We start from the raw sequence: 20,577 nt of genomic DNA, 5'->3' as shown, positions 1-20,577 counted from the left end.
TTCCTCCTATGAGTGAATCTGCCCACATCTTGGAGGTGGGGGGAGGGCCAACCCCGAACCAAGCCCTCCTGTTCATGATGCTGTGTCATCTGAAACTATTTTTCAGGTATCCATCACTTGCCTATAGACTGCTACATTGCTGCCCAAAGAGTTTCCTTCCTGAGGCAGCACTGGCCTAGTCATTTGGAAACCTCTCTCAGATGAGCTAAGCGATGGAAGGGCTGATAAGCCTGGCCTGGACTGTGTGTGCCATCTCCCAAATCTCTGAGTTGAATTGTAAGGAGTTTCATAAGCCGCATGACCTTCTTATCTGAGGCTGGCTCACTTTCACTGGGGAAGGGAACACTCAGAGCTTGTGGCTTTGAAAATGCCATTTCACTTTCCCATTCGGTCTTTCTCGTCTCCGAAAAGCACTGAGTCCTGGCCACACAGAGTCTCAAGTCAAGGGCTCAAAACTCACCGAAGGACTGATCCAAAGTTCCCCATCTCAGGCCCTGCCCAGCAGGCTGCATGGACAGTGAGTAGAAGTGGATGGGGGAAATGTATATTTAATTGATTTTATTCACATTGGACCCTACCCCTGCATGAGGCAGCATTACTGGGGCCAAGCAAACTTTAATACTTGTTCTCAATACTTCCTTGTCATTCTTGTTTTTTATGTAATGGCGGGCTTGCCAACCTGAACATACCTAAGAAGCTGATCTGATATCTCAAGCATTTACATCCTTTTGTGACTCAGTAACCTGTAATAGTTCCCAACTTCATAGGAGCATGGAATTAGAGATGGAGAAAATCCCTGAGGCATCCTAGTCCAGTCACCTACATAGATAAGGAAGCTACGCATCAGAGAGTTTAAGCAACTTACCTGTGGTCACATAGCTACTACGTGTCTGAATTGGGATTTGAACTCAAATCTCCCTGTGTTATTACATCCAAACTCCCCAGCCTAGATTTTAATGCTTCAAGGGATCCATTCCATCACCACATCAACAACCTCATAATAACTTATATTTGTATTCAGTAGTTCTATAAGGGTCACAAATCACTTCTCCTTAGAACAACTGAGTGAGGTGGGTAGAATAAGTGTTACTCCCATTTTACAGATATAAGAGGGCCATCATCATCATGTCTAGCATTTATACAGTGCCTACTCTGTGCCAGGCATTCTGGCAAGCACTTGATAAGTATTTTCACATGAGGTAGGTAAAGCAAGTATTATTGCCTTTTACAGACGTGATAGAGTCATCATTATTTATATAGTGTTTCTTGTGTGTCAGCCACTCTGCTAAGCATTTTACAAATATCATCTCATTTGATCTCACAACAACTCTGAAAGTGAATGCTTTATTTTTATTTATTCCTTTTTTCCCCTACAATTGAGGAAACTGAGGCAAACAAAGGTTAACTGACTTGCCCGGGGTCACAAAGCTAGTAAGTGTCTGAGGCTGGATTTGAACTCAGGTCTTTCTCCGCTCTATCCACTGCACCACCTAGGTGCCTAATCATTTCCAATCACATTTTGCCCAACTCCATTACCTGCAAGTCCTGATTTCAGTCTAACTCAGTCACAATGGCTGAGATAAGCAGAATCATGAACCATTATGTCTATACTAAGGAACTACGTCAAGAGGCATAAACTAGTTGAAAAAGAGGGCTGCAGAGAGTATGCTGAAGACAGCAGAGTGTTTCCAGTGCTCTCAGGTCAAGTCTTTTTGAGCCGAGGAGGCTGGCATTGCTTCTGACAGTCACCAGGTTAAGGGTTCAGACCACGAAGGAGGTAAACCCAGAGCAAATCCAAAGAGAAGCAATGGAGAGCCAGGTCCCCAAACTGAGACCAATCTCTCCACCCAAGAAACTACTGTAGGTCTTAATGCTGGTGCTGGAAACCCAATCTGTACAGCCAGCTGTGTGTGTTCCCCTGAGAAATCACTTACAGAATTCTCCATAGGCATCTCTAAGAGGTTGCACTGATTTTGTGTATGGGATGGGGAGCTGAAAATGAATCTGTTGCCCATTTGTCTTTCTGTGTGTTACCTTGCTATTTTGTCTTGATGGAAATACTTTACTATTGCATCTTATTTTTATTTGTGGCTCCTGCCCAGTCTACAAATAGAGACTAGAGTGGGGGCCTGTTATCATAATTACAATGACCTAAAGTATCTTATGCCAAACTCTAGGACATGAGGGGTTCTAGAGGTTTCACAAATGAAGACACTGAGGTGTGGTGAGAGCAGCCTCATTTCTCCTGACTTCCCTGTGTAGACCTTCTGCTCCATCCTCGCAAAGCTCTTGTATTCTGTTGTAACTCCTTGAGCACTTGGCAGCATTGCTGCTATGATCCCTACAATCTGTTGAGGGCCTTCTATGCTTCCTGCCTTCAGTCTTCAAAAAGTGTCCCAGTAATTCACTGTCACAATCAGAAGTGAGCCCAGGCCACAAGATGGGGAGGGAGAAGGGAATCTGGACATCAAAGGGGTTCACGAGGAGCCAGGCACAAAGAGAAGCCAGAGAGGAGAGCTTCTCCAGTCTCAGAGGAGATGAAGAGTAACCTAGGCCTTAGCATCTCAAAAGAACAGCTGGGAACAGAGGCCTGGCCTGCTAACAGCAAATACCCCAAACGAATTTACCAAACCCTCAAGAAACTGCAACTTGAGAAAGGTTCTCAGCTGGAACTAATTTGTCTGCATTAAGATCATGACAATAACAACGGCTTACTTTATAGACATTATCCAATTTGAGTCTCATAACCCTATAAGGTGACTAAATACTACAGGTACTATCATCTACATTTTACAGATGGAGAAACTGAGGCTTAGAGAGCAAAGGTGACCTATCCATGGTCACACAGTGTCAGAGGTGGAATTGGATCCAAGTTGTCCAGCAGTCTATCCAATCTATCATGATAATTTAGTCCCCTCCAGAGATACTCTTCTTTGAACTTATATTTCACAGCAGAACACATGGCTTTTCTTTTTTTTTGGTCTCCTTTCCATGTTATTGGTTGTAATAAAGCTACTGCTGAGAGGCTGTGGCCAGAGTGATCCCCAGATCAGAGGTGGGCCATCCAGCATAGAGAATTTCCCAGTATTTGGGGAACCACATAATTAATAATCAAGAAAAATATCTCAAAGAGAACCAAGGCCATTAGTACCATTCTAAGACCCCAACACAAAGGTTACATCTCACTTGGAAATGTTCAGGGATCTGACTGGAAGCTTCCTCTCATTATTTCCATGTGTATGTGCCCCATTTCTGTTCCAGTTGCCCTGTTAATAAAAAGGATTCCTACATATGGCCTTATGTCCCCTTTCTGAGATTTGTTTGTATCTACCTTCAGGCCTTTCTTTGCAAGGATCATTCTCCCTCCTGCTCCAAAAGGAAGCAATTTCCTCTGTCAAAACCATGTGTGAATTTTCCCTTTCTCCAAGAAGCCTTCTCATATGAACCCCATTTTATTATTATAACCCCTTACATCTGTGTTTCTTTCATTTTACTTAATTTCAACAAACACTTATCAAGTTCTCAGAGCAGCTGCTTCCTAAATATTAAATAAATTGTTCATACCCTGCTTTTGCCTACAAAGAGCTTACAATCCTATAGCACAATGCCTGGCATGTAGAAAGCATTTAAGAAATGCTTGCTGATTGACTGATGGGGGGATAGGAAACCAAACACAGGTAACTGTCACACATAATATGTGATGAATTCATTAGAGAGACATGAAACAAAGTATGAGGGGAAATCCTAGGAGTAATATTGGTACCAGCCCAGGGCATCAAAGAAGTCTCTTTGGGGCAGCTGGTTTGAGCTGGGCTTAAAAGATTAAACAGGAATTGTTTTTTACATGCAACTGGGAAATAAGATATACAGGCACTGGGGTATAGAAATCCATCTTGCCCTACAAGAAAGTTAGGGGGGAATAAGGAGGGGATATAAGAGAGGGCAGACTGGGGGAAGGGGTATACCCTTCCATCTTGCCATCTTGGGGTGGGGGTAGGGGAGAGATGGTGAGAAAATTTTAAACTCAAAATCCTGTGAAAATGAATGTTGAAAACTAAAAATAAATAAATTATAAAAAGAAAATAAAGATAAACAGGAATGGACTTATCAGGAAAATAGGAAAAGGAGGATAATCCAGGCAAGAAACCCTTGTTTCTTGTCACATTGAATTTCAGGGTTAGGGTTCGCCTCCTAGGGTCTTTATTTATTTTAGGGGGTTACTGTCTTTTGGTAGGCACTCACTTAATCACTCCCAGGGCCCCTTCAGATCTTTTGTTCTCAAAAATACCTTCTGCCCTAATAACCTTGTGGTAACCTTGATCTTGCCTAGGCGGCCTGTGCAGCACATTTTCCAACCCCAGGACTCTCTTACCTGCAACCTGGCAAGACCAGAATCTGTGTGTGGGCGACGGATGCCTCCTGACAGTGACAGCCTTCACCAACCCACTTCCTGTGTTGATATGTATTGTACAAGTCTTGGTTCTTCTTGTGCCTTTGGTAGTTTGGGTGAGTCAGCAACAATCTGGACACTTCCTCCAACCAGCCAGAACCCCAGGGGGCTGGAGTAATGAGGAGGGGTACCAGGGGTTCAGGTCACTAATGTTTCCTCCATAATGTTAAGATGAGACCCACTAATGTTTCCTTTGCAATCTCCCCAAAGTACAAAACATACTCCAAGTCTATCTAGGAGGCACCTCAAACTCAATGTGAATTTATTATCTTTCCCCCTAAATGAGCTCCTAACTTTACTATTTCTGCAGTACCACCATTCATCTTCTTTCCTATGACAGGGATCTTGGTATCAGCTTAGACTCTTCCCTCTCCTTTAATTATTACATCAAGCAAAATGACTGTGCCCTGACCACCTCTGCCCAGAGCCAGACCTGTGACTTTTTCCCTTCAGAGTTGGGGTGTCTTTCCAGAACACCATCAGTTCAATCCCCCATTAGGTTCATTCCCCTTCATTGTCAGGGGGACTGATGACTAGTATTCCTAGTTCCATTTAACCATTTAACATTAGGAGGATTCAACAAAGGGATATTTACTTCTAAGATATAGCAAGAACAAATGTACAAACATCTCCACCAAACTCAATTGATTTTCAAACGTCTCAAACTGGATGTCCAGTAGACCTCTTAAACCCAATATGTTCACAATTGAGCTCATTATTTTTCTCTCTCGACCTTCCTCGATTTCAGACTTCCCTTTCATTGTTTAAGGTCACCTCCCTGACTCCAGTCCTATAGGTTCATCCTTGATTCCTCACTATCTCTCACCTTTCAGATCCAATCTGTTGCCTATTACTGGCCATTTTACCTTTCCAACATCTTGTGATTATTCCCCTTTTTCTCCTCTGATACTAACACTAATCTGGTGCAAGCCCTCTTCGACTTGGCTGGACCAGTGCAACAGCCTGCTGGTGGGTCTGCCTGCCACAAGTCTCTCACCACCACTCCAATTCATCTTTCACTCAGCCACCAAAATAATTTTCTTAAATGACCAATCTGATGATGTTATCTCCATAACCACTAAACGCCAGTGGCTTCTTATCACCTCCAGAATCAAATATAAAATCCTCCACTTGGCATTCAAAGCCCTTCCTAATCTAGCCATCCCTCCCCCTGTCCAGTCTTCTTACACTTTACTCTCCAATGAACCTCTTTGCCCTCCCATGAACAAGACACTCCATCTCTCTTCGTGGCATTTTCTCTGACTGTCCCCCATGCCTTTCTCATCTCCTCCTGGGCTCCCTGACTTCCTTAAAATCTCAACTAAAATCCTACCTTCTACAGCTTGGCACTTTCCCTCTGTTAATTATTTCCTCTTTATCTTGTATGTAGCTTATTTGCACATATTTGTTTACTTCTTGTCTCTCCCATTAGATGATGAGCTCCCTGAAGGCAGGAACCATCTCTTGTCTTTCTTTGCATCTCCAGCACTTAGCACAGTACCAGCATAGTAAATGTTTAATAAATGCTTATTGACTGACTACTCCCCCATATACTACATTAGTTTCTGGGGGAGAAGACTCAAAATTTATCTCATTTCTTACCTAGCATTGGTCCCACCAAGTTTCACATCCAAAGTTAACATCACTGGTGGACAAATCCGTCTCTGGGCTCCTGATGGTCATTCTGGAAAATCCCTCTGTGTTCCTTAGGGCATCAATGCTGTACTAGCTCTGGAATACAGATTCGGGAATTCTGGGGATGCTGGAACACACCATCCTGACGACCTTGCAAAGTTACCAGGTCATGAGTCTCCACACCCTTCACCTAAAAGAGAAAAGATGGAAAAGGCTAAGGATAAGACCCACTTCCTCAGGGAAGGGGGAGAAGATCCTAAGTCTTTATAACTTATAAGATCCTTTATAACTTGCTTTATTACTGGATGCCATTAGCAAAGGAGTCATCAATTGAAGTGAAGAAAGGGGGAAAAAAGGGAGTAGCTTCCAGGCTTTTTAAAAATTTCACCAGGGGTGGCTAGGTGGCACAGTGAATAGAGCACCGGCCCTGGAGTCAGGAGGACCTGAATTCAAATTCCGCCTCAGACACTTGACACACTATCTGTGTGACCTTGGGCAAGTCACTTAACCCCAATTGCCCTGCCCTTCCAAAAACAAAAGCAAAAGAAAAAATTTCACCAAAATCAGTTATGCACCTTTACTCATTACCTTTTCTTTAAACTCCTCCTATTACTGTAGAAGGCAATATCATCCTCCCAGTCCCTCAGACTCAACCCAGGAATCACCCTGGATTCCTCACTATCCCTCCTCCCTGTAATGGAAATGTAAATTTTAAAGATCTTCCCTGCCCCTAGGCTAAAGTGCACCTGGAGCCTGGGGTGGGAGGCTGGTTTTTCAGTAGATACTTCTTGATTGGCCAGTGGGTCAATAAGGTTGTTACATTCTCTGAGCCAGGAGAAGGCTATATAAGCCCTGTAGCTTTGTTTTGGTGCTCACTTTGAGAAGTGTTCTGTGATTTGATATGGATTATGGGAAGCCGTTGTCCTGAGCCCCCCGGCTTTGAAAAAACCCAGATGTTGAAACCCAGATGTTGACTGGGTATGGATATAATGGCTGGACAGTTTGGAAAGCTGTCTACTTGATCTGTTTCTGTCTTGATAATTCTGCCTGTATACTTTGAAGTTCGGGGTGCTGACCTTTTCCCCTGAACAAGGTAAACGATATATGTCTGACTGATTAAAGTAAGCTTGTTAACCCTTGAGTTGCTTTCCTTTATCAAAGCAGATCCGAGAACCTGTGGTGGCAGCAAACCCTGAGGACGCTTGGTGTGCTTTCTGCTACACTCCCCCATATCCATTCTGTTGTCTGTTGGTCTTACCTTTGCAACATCTTTCCAATATCCCTTCCTATGTCCTCTGACATTGTCACTACCCTGGTGCAGACTACCTCATACCTAGACCATTACAATAGCCTACTTCAAGTCTCTCCCTACCCCAAGTCTCCATTCATACACCAAAGTGATTTTCCTAAAACAAATCATGTTACACCCCACCACATTCTCAATAGACACCATTGGCTACCTCTTGCCTCTAGGAGCAAACACAAAACATCCCATTTGGCATTCATTCATAACCTAGTCCTCTCCTCTTTTTCCAGTCTTCTTATACCTCCCTCCCCATCATGTACTCTTCAATACAATGGCACTGGCCTCCCGACTGCTTCATGAATGAGACACTCCATTTCTCATCTCCAGGAATTCTCTCTGTCTATCCCCCATGTCTGGTATGCTCTCCCTTCTTCCATTCCAACTACCGACCTCTCTGGTTTCCTTTAGGTCCCAATTAAAATTCTACCTTTTATAGGAAATCTACCCAATACCTCTTAATTCTGGTGCCTTTCCTCTTTTAATTATTTCCTATTGATGCTGTAAATAGTTTGCTTTGTATTTATTTGTTTGCATTTTGTCTCCCCTGTTAAATTGTTTTTTAATTTTTGTTTATTTATTTTTAACACAATTGGGGTTAAGTAACTTGCTCAAGGTTACACGGCCAGTTATTTCTGGGTGTGGTGCTAAGTATCTGAGCCCGGATTCGATCCCCAGGTCATCCCGACACTGGGGCCAGTGCTCTTACTCGCTGAGCCACCTGGCCGCCCCTCCCCCATTAAATTGTAAGCTTCTTGAGGGCAGGGACTGTCTTTTGTTTCTTTTTGTATCCTCACCATTTAGCACAACTCCTGATACATAGTAGGTTCATAATAAATGTTTATTGATTGATTGGTTAGTTGGTTTACAAACTGGAACTAGCTACAGAATTCCCATGCATGCTACACAATCTCTCCAATGTACTTCCCTGAATGTCATTGCCATTTCCCCAAAGTAATCTCCCTTGCATCCTCCATTCGAGTTAATGGCATCTGAGCATGCACCACACCCTCTTACACTAGTTAATTAACAGTTCCTGTTTACTCCATCCCCACATCTCTCCAGTCTGTCTTCTCCTCTCTATAGTTACTACCACCTCCCTAATAAAGGCCCTCATCACCAACACAGTAGACAATTATGGTAGCCTCCTAGCACACTGTCCTGCTTTCCCTGCCATCCCTCTTCATTCCATCCTTCACACAGCCAACAGACATCTTCCTTACACTCAGAAGTGTAACTAGGACAGGGCAATTGGAACTCTGTCCAGCACACTCTGGTATTGAGGGAACCTGATTATTGGGGGACATGCTCCCTCCTATATCTCACAGACCTCTGCTGCCCTCATGCCCACAGCTTTCCCTATGCCTATCTCAACCCATTTTGTTCCCTTGCTTGGTCCCAGGCCATCACCCTCTAAAGGTTTGGTCACTGTTTCCCCCCTCTCCCAGGTCTTGACCACCTTTTTGGACTGCATAAATCTCATCCCAGGATTGAGAAAAACAATTTCTGCTGCATACCTTGCCCCCCCATCCACCACACTCCTTCACCTGCCCCCCCTTCCACTCCACCTCTACTCAAGAGGTTGAGATGGGGTGGCATCAGTTGTCACCAGTCGTACTGACAAGCTGCTTATCCCCTACTCCCCTGGATAACTGTACTTTACAAGGGAGAAATGAACTCTATACCCTGATCACAATGATGAAGTCCCAATCTCTCTCCCAGTGACCTTCCTGGGTCCTCCTTCCTCACCCTCCCCAACTAGAATTGCTAGTTATACCTCTGTTTATGCATTTTGGGGATCTGGTCACTCTTCTGCTCGAAGACAGGACAGTGTGCTAGGAGGCTTCTGCTTAAGATGATGGGAATCTTAGATGTAGAACTGAAAGAGACCTTCGAATCTAATCTAAACCCCTCATTTTACAGTTCAGAAAACTGAGATCCAGTGAGGTCTAAGTCACTTACCCATGGTTGCAAAATAAGTTAAGAAGGAGGCACCAAGCTGAGTACAGTTCCTACTCCTTTGTCCAGCATGTAAAGCTCTCTGTAATCTAATGCCGCCCTACCTTTCCAGCCTTAACTTATGCTACTCTCCCTTCACATGCTCTTATACTCCAGTCAAACTGGCTGCCACGTACACTCCATATTCTCCTTCCTCTAGCCCTTTCATAATGCCATTCTCTAGGCCTAGAAAGGGCAGCCAGGTGGTATAGTGGATAGAGTGCTAGCCCTGGAATCAGGAAGACCAGAATTCAAATATGGCCTCATGTGTTACTAGTTATATGACCCATGGCAAGTCACTTAACCCTGTTTACCCAAAGATCTGAGTTCAAATCTGGTCTCAGATACTTATTAGCTGGGTGACTGTGGGCAAGTCATTTAACTGTCTTTGCCTCAGTTTCCTTATCTGTAAAATGAGCTGCAGAAGAAAATGATAAATCAGTCCAGTATCTTTGCCAAGCAAACCCCAAATGGGGTCAGACACAACTGAAAAAACTGAACAAAATACCTTGGTGTACTCTCTCTTTGCCTCCTCTTGATCGTTGAATTGCTGTATAACTTATGAATTCCAACTCAAATCATGTCTTCCCCATAAAGCCTTCACTGTTCCTCCCAGTCGGTAATGAACTTTTCTCCTTAGACCTCACATACTACATATCCAAGAGCATGCTAGAATTACACCTTACTGATTCAAGAGAGTTGATTATTAAATTTTCAGTGATTATTAAATTACACCTCAGAAGTCAGCAAAAACTACAAATCAGGGCTTATTTCTTATTTTGTTGATTGTCTAGACTCAAGAATATGATGGAGAAAATATTAATAGTACTGATTAAATTTAAAAGTGTGTTATTCATTTTTTGGAGAGCCAGTTGTTAAATAATTACCAGCATACCCCAGCATACCTCTCTGAGCTATTGCACTGTCCCAGCTTCTTGATCTCCCTGCCTCCATCTCTGTCCTCTCTGATCCATACTCTATACAAATCCAACTAGTCACCCCACTACTCCAAGAATCTTTAGTCTTTAAATACTCCCTATTTCCCCCAGGACAAAATAAAGATTCTCCAGTCCAGCACTTAAATCTCTCCACAATTTGGATCACATCTAGCTTACCAGTATTATTTCACATTATTCACCTTCCTGACCTTTCAGTTCCAGTCAAACAGACCTAGAGTCATTCCTTGGACTTGACTTTCCATCTCCTACCTCTACCTTTTTTTTTTTTTAGGCAATTGGGGTTAAGTGACTTGCCCAAGGTCACACAGCTAGTGTCTGAGGTCAAATTTGAACCCAGGCCCAGCATCACCTAACTACCCCTGCCTGCCTCTACCTTTTTTGAAAACATAGTTGGTCCCTTCTATTTGATATTCATCTTCAGACTATAGAATCGCTCCTTTCTCCCTTCTTTCAAAGTCAAGTTCAGGTGTCTTCTCTTAATATCTTTCCTGATTTCCCCATTAGTAGCATTCTCTCCCCTTGAAATAACTTTTTATATTCTTTGGATTTTGTAGAAGGAAAGCACCTTGAGGGTAGATACCATTGTATCATTTACTCTTTATCCCCATCACCAAACATGGAGAGTTGCAAATAGAATTTGAAAAAAATTATTGATTAAAAAAATTATTTATTAAAATGGATGGCTCTCTGGATGAGGGTAGAGGGAATGATATATTGGGAGATGAAGGTGATGTAAAATCAAAAGATATCAATAAAGATTTAAATTGACTTTATGAACTTACATATTATTTAATTATATCTATTTGTGTATATGTAATATACCTAAGTTCCATAAGGGGAAGTACAAGGTATTATCTAAACTATATCTCATCCTGTATCTAAAATAGTTCTCAGAATATAGATATTTAATAAATGTTAAATTGAAACTTATCTTACAGGCCTCTGGGCAAATGCCCTGTTGCCTTCTGGGAATACTAGTCACTTTGATGTTCTTAGGGACCTGAGAAAAATTGCTTTTAGGCACACTTTGTAAATTTTCATATAACGTGAAATTAGAGTGACACTGGATGACAGAATTCAAATTTTGGACTTTTAATGATAGGATAAGAATTTAATCAATCAATCAGCAAGCATTTTAAAAATACCTACCTTGTGCCGGGCACTCTACTAGTACCAGTATTCCTAAGAATAAGAAAAACATTCCCTACCATCAGGAACTCACAATTAAGGGGGTTGGGGGTGGGGAGAAGATAACACATACATCCATAAGTATATACAAAATAGATAATTTGGTAAGGAACATACTAGCTTGAAGAATCAGGAAAGGCTTCATGTAGAAAGTGGCCCTGGATTGAACTTTGGGGAAAAAAAAGCTGGGGATTCAGAGAGTCATCAAATCAACAAGCCAGGATTTGTGCTAAGTGCCAAGGATACAAAGAAAAATCAAAACAGTCCTTGTACTCAGGGGACTCGAACCCTAATGGGAATGACACAATGCAAATAACTATGAACATATAAGATAGATACAGAATAAATTGGAGGTTAGCCCGCAGGGAAGGCACTAGTATTAAGAAGGACTAGGAACAACGCTGCTTGCAAAATGTAGGATTTGGGCTGACTTGAAGGAAGCCAGGAAGTTAGGGGGTGGAGATGAGTAGGTGGAAAGAATATTGCAGGCATGGAGGACAGCCAGTGAGAAATCAGTGCAGTCTGGAAGAGATGAAGTATTTTGTCCAAGGAAAGGCAAGGAGGACAGTTATCAATGGATCTCAAGAGTATGTAGAAGGGAAGAAAGTGTAAGAAGATTGGAAAATTAAGAAGGGGCTAGGTTATGAAGGACAACAGGAAGTCAAACAGAGGATTTTATATTTGATCCTGGAGGTAATCAGGGGCCATTGGAGAGTAATGAGTAGGGCTTTAGAAAGATCTCTTTGGTAGGTGAATGGAGGATGGACTAGAGTATGGAGAGACTTGAAACAGGGAGACTGGCCCACAGAGCTATTGCAATAGTTCAGGCATCAGGTGATAAATACCTATGCCAGGGTGGTGGCAGTATCAAATGAGAGGAGACATATGTAAGAGATATCAAGAAGGTAAAATCAAATTGACTTGGTAACCAACTGGATATGAAGGGTGAGAAAGAATGGAGAGTTGAAGATGACATAAACATAGATTTTGAGGATGGTAGCGCCCTCAGCTGTAACAGGGAAGTTAGGAAGAAGGAAGTATTTTGGCTGAAAGATAATGAATTCAGTTTTGGACGTGCTGAGTTTAAGATACCTTTGGGAAAATCTGGTTTGAGATGTGCAATAGGAAATTGGAGATATTGGATGAATGGATGTGAGAGTCATCTGCATAGAGAAGATAGTTGAATCCATAGGCACTGATGAGATCACCAAGGGAAGTTGCATTGAGGGAAAATACAAGAGAGCTCAAGGAGCCTAAAGGGGCCTCCCATGGTTATCAGATGTAACATCAATGATAGATGAAGATCTAGCAAAGGGAACTGAGAAGAAACTGTCAGACAGGTTGGAGAACGAGGAGACAGCAGTGTTGAAGACCTAGAGAAGAGGGTGATCAATAGTGTCAAAGTCTGCAGAGAAGTCAAGAAAGATGAGGACTAAGAAAAAGCCATTTGATTTGGTAATTAAGAGATCACTGCTAACTTTGGAAAGAGAAGTTTCAGTTGAATAATGAAACTGGAAATCAAATGGAGAAAGAGAGAAGTGAAGGTAGTGAATATAGAGTTTTCTCAAGGTATTTAGCCTCCAAAGAGAGGAGAGATATAAGACTATAGCTAGTTGAGACATATGGACAAGTGCAGGTTGTTTAAGGATGGGAGAGACTTGGGTGTGTTTCTAGGCAACTGAAAAGCATCCAGTAGAGAGGGAGTAATTAAAGATAAGTGAGTGGTGATTATAGAGGGGGCAATATGCTGAGAAAGACAGGATGGAATGGGATCATTTGTGCATGTAGAGGAGTTTGCCTTGCCAAGGAGAAGGGCCATCTCATCATGGGAAATGGGAGTAAAGTGATGTGTGATAAATAGGAGGGGAGAAGAGAGAACTCTGGTGAATGACTTCAGTTTTGACAGTGAAATATGAGACAATGTTCTCAGGTGAAAAGGTCAGGGAAGGGGAGCTATGGCAGATTTGAGGAGGGATGGAAAGGTTTTAAAAAGCTGCTGTGGTACGTGGGATAGTGAATCGATTAGGGAGTATATTATGGGATGGTCTTGCCAAGTAAGGGCCCAGTTGAGATTATGTAATATATAATTATAGTGGGCCAGGTCAGCACAGGTTCATGATTTTCTCCAGCTTCATGTGAGCAGCTTATGAGAATAATTCAAGGTTGGTGCTTGGCAGGGCATGATCAGTGATAGGAAAAGGGGAGAAGGGATTAGAGAGTGGAGAATAGTGTAGAACTGAACTGGTTCACTAAGGGGTTGTAGCAGCAAGCACCCTAACATACCCAGGATGGTTGTTAGCACAGTTTCCTAGATCTGCTTTTCTAAAGGAAAGCAACTCAAAATGGGTTAACAATCTTGCTTTAATCAAACATATGTCATTTACCTAGTTCAGGGGAAAAAGGTCAGCACCCTGAACTTCAGAGAATACAAACAGAGGTTACAAGCAGACAACAAATACAGACAGAGAAACAGATCAGCAGACAGGCTTCCAGCTGTCTGATCATTACATCCATACCTAGTCAGTTACCAGAGAGGGAAGTACCAACATCTGGGTTTTCAAAGCCAGGGGGCTCAATGGCTGCCCAGAGTCTCATCTGGTCAAATCACACAACTCTTCCCAAAGTAAGCCCCAAAACAAAACCTCACATCAGGGTATATATAGCCTTCTCCTGGGTCAGAGAATGTCACAACCCTCTTGACCCACTGCCCAATCACAAAGCACCAATGTGTGGGCATTCCTGAAAAACAAGCCTCCCGCCACAGCCTATTAGGGGGCAGAGTATATTTTCAAATCTGGGAAGGTTCTCAGAGTCACTTAAGCCTGTCAAGGGGCCAATGGGCAGGGAAGATCTTCAGATTCCCATTCCCACAACAGGGGTCAAAGTGGAGAAGGAGGGAGAGTATAGCCAGTGCAGGAGTGATAGCCTGAGGAGTGGAGGGATTGGAGATCACGGTGAAGATAAAGAACAGGGTTAGTGGTCATAAAGCAGAAAGGAAGATGAGAATGGTTTAAAAAAAGCTATCAGTTAAAACAAGGAAAGAAGGAAACAAGCATTTATTAAGCACCTGTTATGGGCTAGACACAGTGTACAGGATTTTATTTGATCCTCACAATAACCTTAAGAGATGAGAGTTTTTATTATCCCCATTTTACAGTTGAGGAAGCTGAGGCAAAAAGAGAATAAAGGACTTGCCCAGGGTCACACAGATAGTGTCTGAGGCTGGACTTGAACTCAGCTTTTCTTGACTCCAGATCTAGTGCTCTGTCTGCTGCTCCAGGAATTTTGGAGTTCACAAACATGGATGTTGTAGATGATGACAAGACCAAGAATATGGCCATTTCTGACTGTAGTTGAGGTGGGGTAGAGGACTAGGTCATAAGAAATCAGTCAATTGAGAAATTGGGAAGTTAAGAGTTTGAGGGAATATCCATATGTATGCTGAAATCTTCTCATATAAGGGCAGAAGTTCACAGGTGAAGGTGTGAGCCAGGCACTGAACTCAATGAGGAACGTTGTTCCTTCCTCTGTCCTGGGTTTCAGTAGTAACCTTGACTAGGTGATGAGTAAAGGTTGAATGAACTTTAAAAGAGGAGATGAATGATGGTAATAAAGGGAGAGTCTGAAAGGAATGAGTGTTCTGATAGTCCCACCATGACCATTGATTCTGGGGGTATGGGTGACCATGCAACCAGTGCAGGAAAGCAGTGTCTTCCAGGGAGCCGGATCTCAGTGAGTATGAGAGAATAGAGGAAGAAAAAGACCAATGTTTGAGATTAAAGCAAGTTTCTTAACTATAGAGAAAGCATTCCAGAGGGCACAGAGGAGGTAAAAGTGAGGAGAGAGGTAAGGAAGGAGTGCCTTTCATGGATCCCCTATGCAAAAGGATACGGAAGGGAGATGGAATGATATTGTGAGTCAAGAAGACCAGTTTAGTTGGAGGGCTAAGGCACACATAGAGGGAACAGGGCATAGTAGATGGGAGTGCTAGCCTCAGAGCCAGGAAGATAGGGGTCAAGGCCCACCTATGTGATCCTCAGAGAGTCATTTAACTTCTCAGTGCCCTAAACAATTCACTAACACTATAAGTTGTTGAGGAGGTGCTGACTTACATTAGTAGAGGGATTTTCCTCATCTGGAAGTTCCTTATATCAGTGAATTTACAGGTCTGATCCATCCCTACCCCCCATAGTACATTAAGGGAAGTAATATTTTTCAACACTCACTTTTATAAGATTTTGAGTTCTAAATTTCCTCCTTCCTTCCCCCCTCCCAAAGATGGCATGCAATCTGATATAGGCCATACATGAATGATCATATTAAACATACTTAAGGGAAGTAATATATAATAAGGCTAAAATGTGGGACAGAGGAGTCCCAGGGTATATGTGTGCAGAGCAAAGGTATATGGAGACCAAACAGAAATATCAGTTTGAAGCACAGAAAAAAGACTAATTTAGCTAGACTACAGTGTAGCTATGGGAAGGGGAGTAACGTATGAAAAAGCTAGAAAGGTGGGGCAGCCAGGTAGCACAGCGAGTAAGAGCACCGGCTCCAGTGTCGGGATGACCTGGGAATCGAATCTGGGCTCAGACACTTAGCACCCACCCAGAAACACCTGGCCATGTAACCTTGAGCAAGTTACTTAACCCCAATTGCTTAAAAAAAAAAAGAAAAAGCTAGAAAGGTAGACTGAGGTAGGTTAGATAGGTTTTTTAACTCATTTTTTTTCATTGAATGAAAATCTATCTTCTCCCCCTCTTTAAGAAGGAAAAATAGGGGTGGCTAGGTGGTGCAGCGAGTAAAGTGCTGGCCCAGGACTTGGGAGGACCTGAGTTCAGTTCCGGCCTCAGACAATTAACACACACACACACACACACATACACACAAACTAGCTGTGTAACCTTGGGCAAGTTACTTAACCCCAAATGCCCTCCAAAAAGGCGCAAAAAAAAAAAAGGAAATATAAAACCCCTGTTATAACAATTATAGTTACTATTTATGCTATATTATCTATACTAGTATTTTTACTTTTACATATGCAAAGCACTTTACAGTGTATTTCATTTGATCCTCACAACAACCCTGGGAAGTAGGAATTATTATTACCTAGCCATGTTGAGGAAATTGAGGCAAACCAAGAATAAGTGTCCGGGTCATTCATCTAGTAAGTGTCTGAGGTTGCATTTGAACTTAGGTCTTTTTTTTATAGTATTTTTTTCCCCAGTTACATGTCAACAAAATTTTTAGCACTGATTTTTACGAGATTTTGAGTTCTACTTTTCTCTCTCTCCCTCCCCTTTCCTGAAAATGATAGGCAGTTTGATATAGTTGATACATGTACTATCACGTAAAAAATATTTCCGTATTAGTCACAGTTGTGAAAGAAGAAACAGATCAAAAGGGGAAAAAACCACGAGAAAGAATTAAGTAAGTAAAAAAAATATGCTTCAACATGCATTCGGAGTCCCTCAATTCTTTATCTGGATATGGATAGCATTTTCCTTCCTGAGTCCTTTGTATTTGTCATGGACCATTGTGTTGCTAAGAAGAACTGAGTTATTCATAGCAGATCATCACACAATGTTGCTGATGCTATGTACAATATTTTCCTGGTTCTGTTCATTCCACTTTGCATCTATTTGTTCAAGTCTTTCCAGGGTTTTCTGAAATCTGCCCGTTCATCATTTCTTCTTGCATAATGGTATTCCATTATATTCATATACCACAGCTTGTTCAGTCATTCCCATTGATGGGCATCTCCTTAATTTCCAATATTTTGCCACCCCAAAAAGGGCTGCTATAAATATTTTTGCACATATAGGTCCTTTTCCCTTTTCTATGATCTCTTTGAGATGCAGCCTAGTAGTGGTATTGCTAGATCAATGAGTATGCACAGTTTGGCTGCCCTTTGGGCTATGAACTTGGGTCTTCTTTATTCCAGGTCTGGCATTCTATCTACTGTGCCATCTAGCCCCTACATGTTACAAAGATATACAGTCAAGCAAAACAAATCCCTGTATTGGCATGTCCTGTATATATGTATGTGTTTATCTGTCTGTCAGTCTATCTATCTGAACTTTGAGTCCATTACCTTTTTATAAGAGGTGAGTGGCATGATTCATCATGAGTCCTCTGAAATGATTGGTCATTATGATATTCAGAGTTCCTAAGTCTTTCAAAGCTGTTTGTCTTTACAGTATGTAAAGGATTTTAAATGCCAAACAGGGAGTGTGTGTGTGTACACACATACATATATATACACATATATGTATGTATGCATGTGTGTTACTCTTATAGGTAATAGGGAACCATTAGAATTTATAGAGTAGGAGAATGACATGGTCAAATCTATACTTTAGGAAAACCACTTTGACAGATGCATGGAAGATAGATTAGAATGGGAATTCCAAAATATTTCTATAGGCTGAAACCAACAATATGAACTATAAAAGTAAGTTTTAAGCAGAGGTTAGACATCTACCTATTATATCTGCATTAAAATTCCTAGACTAGATGACCTCTAAAGTCCCTCCTAACTCTAGCTTCTAATATTTTTCTAACTCATTCCACAAACATTTTTTCCACATTAGTCATGTTGTGAAAGAAAACACAGACAAAAAAAAGGAAAAGAAAGAAAGTGAAAAAGAAAAAAACATACTTTGCATTCAGACTTCATCAGTTCTTTCTATGGAGTTGGATAGCATTTTTCATCATAGGTCCTTCAGAATTATTCTGGATCTTTGCATGGCTGAGAATTATCTTCTGTGATATGATAAAATGTAAAGTCTTACACTGAGGTTCAAAAAATCAGTTGTACAAGTAAAGGTTAGCAAGACCGGATTCAACAGTGAGAAGGATAAGGGGATTTTAATTGAGTATAAGTTCAAATTGAGTGAACAGTGGGTATGAAAGAATGATATAGAGGGAAGGGCACTGGATGTAGCAATCAAAAGGTAGTTAAACAAATTTTGGTACATTAATGTAATGGTGCCTTCCCTACTTGACTATCCCCAACTTATCCTGTATGTATCTTCTTTGTTGTTGTCTCTCCCATTAGATTGTAAGCTCTTTGAGAGTAGGGACTGGTTTTTGCTTTCCTTTGTATCCCCAGGGCTTGGAACAAGGGTGCCTATCACATAGAAAACGATTACTTAATGCTTGTTGATTTGATTGATTGATCTTGCCAGTATAAATCTTCCCTTCACTTGTGCAAATCATAGCTCTTCTGCTCTGTCCACCGTAGGAACTTAATAAACACATGCATTGAATCCTCAACTCTCCAATCATACTTAAAGTTTTTGCCATATAATTTAGTTTTAAACACAGTCTTATCTTTTTCTCCAGTGTTCCAGGTTATCTTGTCTCCCCTAAAGAGCAGAGATTGTATATCAATCAGATTAGTTTTTGAAACATTCATTCTCTAGGATTAGATTATTGAGTTTCCAATTAATTTCTAATCTATGCTTCCAAGGCCCCCATAGCAGTGTAACAGAGTGATCTGGTAGAGAGAGGTCTACCTCAGCATCAGGAAGACCTTACTTCAAATTTCTGCTTCTGACCCAGACTAACTCAGTGACCTTGGGTCAGTCACTTAATTTCTCAGTACCTCTGGCAATTCTCAAAAATATAAGTAATTGAGAAAGTGTGTCTCCCTGTACTGACAAAATCCCAACTCAGGACCCAAAATTCCCCAACACAGGGCACAGAGCAATGTCGAGAAACATCATCTAATGGGGAAAATGCTAAATTTTGACCCAGGAGACTAAGGTTTGAATCCAGCTCTGACTCAAACTTGCTATGCTCGAGTTCCAGTTTTGACATCTGTAGAATGGGGATAATAGTAATTTCACTACTTACCTCTCAAGCAAAATTGGCATAAAGAAAGTGCTTTGTAAAGCATGTTGCCTTGCCTATAGTAAACACAATATATGGAACTAAATTGAACCTTATCGTGCCATATAAATGTGAAGTATGGTTACTAAAGGCAAATATTCACTAATTAACTGATGAACCGAAGAAGAAATAAGAAGCAGAAGAAAACATGAAGAAGAAATTTCCCAGTCACTCATATACTTTCTAATCACTAACTTCCCATCCTCTCTTTGGTGCCTTTCAGCTCAAGAAGGACCCAGAGTCAAATATAGCAAGTGAACCTGGTGGTGTATACAACTTGACCAACATACACTGTTAGCTGCCCCCCAAATCATCCATCCCTGACTGAATCAAAGGACTGCACTTGAGGATCCAGAGGGCCACATGTGGCCTAGAGGCTGCAGGCTCCCCACCCCTGATAGGCCATTGGTTTCAAGATCTACATGTTTGTTTTAAGTCTCCGTCACTAATCTATTTGTTCAACTACAATCTAAATCTGTACTTCTCTTTGCCACTAACACTTGTTAGCAGGATGATCTGAGCATCTAAACAACCCAACAAGGAGCCATGAAAGGAAGTCTGAGACTAGTAGACTGTAAGCTACGCAAGGACAAGAGCGCAGTCACTTTTTTTTTTTATTTTTGCATCTCCATTACCTAGCTCAGTGTCTGGCATACAGTAGGCATTTAATAAATGTCAGACAAATTGAGATTTCTGGTCTAGGCAGCATGTAGGTCAAGAGCTTCCAAAGGAACAGCAGCTGCCATCATAGAGACCTCACATTCCACCCCTTCCCTGTCAGGTTCCAACATGGACCTAATTTCATGGCAGCTCCGATGCGAAAAGACTCAACATCTCCCTCAGAACCTTCCCATCCTTTCACCTTCCTCTCTGCCCCAGGCTCATGCACATGGCTACAAATGTTTTCATCACAGGCCAATAAACACCAATAAATACCCCTATAAACTCACTTCCAGCAGTTCTCACTTTGTCAGAGCTTTCTCAGAGGTACACATAGCAGGCCAAGATTTGAATACCTGATAGTATCCTCTCCCCACCTCCCAGGCTAGGGACTGGGTCTGGGGACAGGGAAGATTCATGCTTGCCAGGCTTGGGATATGGACTATGTCTAGGGTCAAACATCTGCCTTTGATAGAGGTTCAGTATTA

The 20,577-nt window shown here is 41.8% G+C and overlaps 1 long non-coding RNA gene across 1 annotated transcript in view; it reads right to left on the bottom strand.

Moving 5' to 3' along the window:
• LOC138144994 (uncharacterized) overlaps window positions 1-4,462 on the bottom strand; it is a 15,631-nt gene extending 11,169 nt beyond the window's left edge. Inside the window, exon 1 of the long non-coding RNA XR_011164068.1 lies at window positions 4,373-4,462. This is a non-coding gene — a long non-coding RNA (uncharacterized lncRNA). The remainder of the gene's footprint in view (window positions 1-4,372) is intronic.
• Between the last annotated feature and the right edge of the window lie 16,115 nt (window positions 4,463-20,577).

The sequence above is a fragment of the Petaurus breviceps genome, unplaced genomic scaffold (assembly GCF_028583685.1).
Source record: "Petaurus breviceps papuanus isolate PSGF00001 unplaced genomic scaffold, PetGlider_PUasm1.0 90723, whole genome shotgun sequence".
NCBI classification, from domain to species: Eukaryota; Metazoa; Chordata; class Mammalia; order Diprotodontia; family Petauridae; genus Petaurus; species Petaurus breviceps.
The sequence above is the reverse complement of the archived record's forward strand: the minus strand, read 5'-3'. Positions and strand labels throughout refer to the sequence as shown.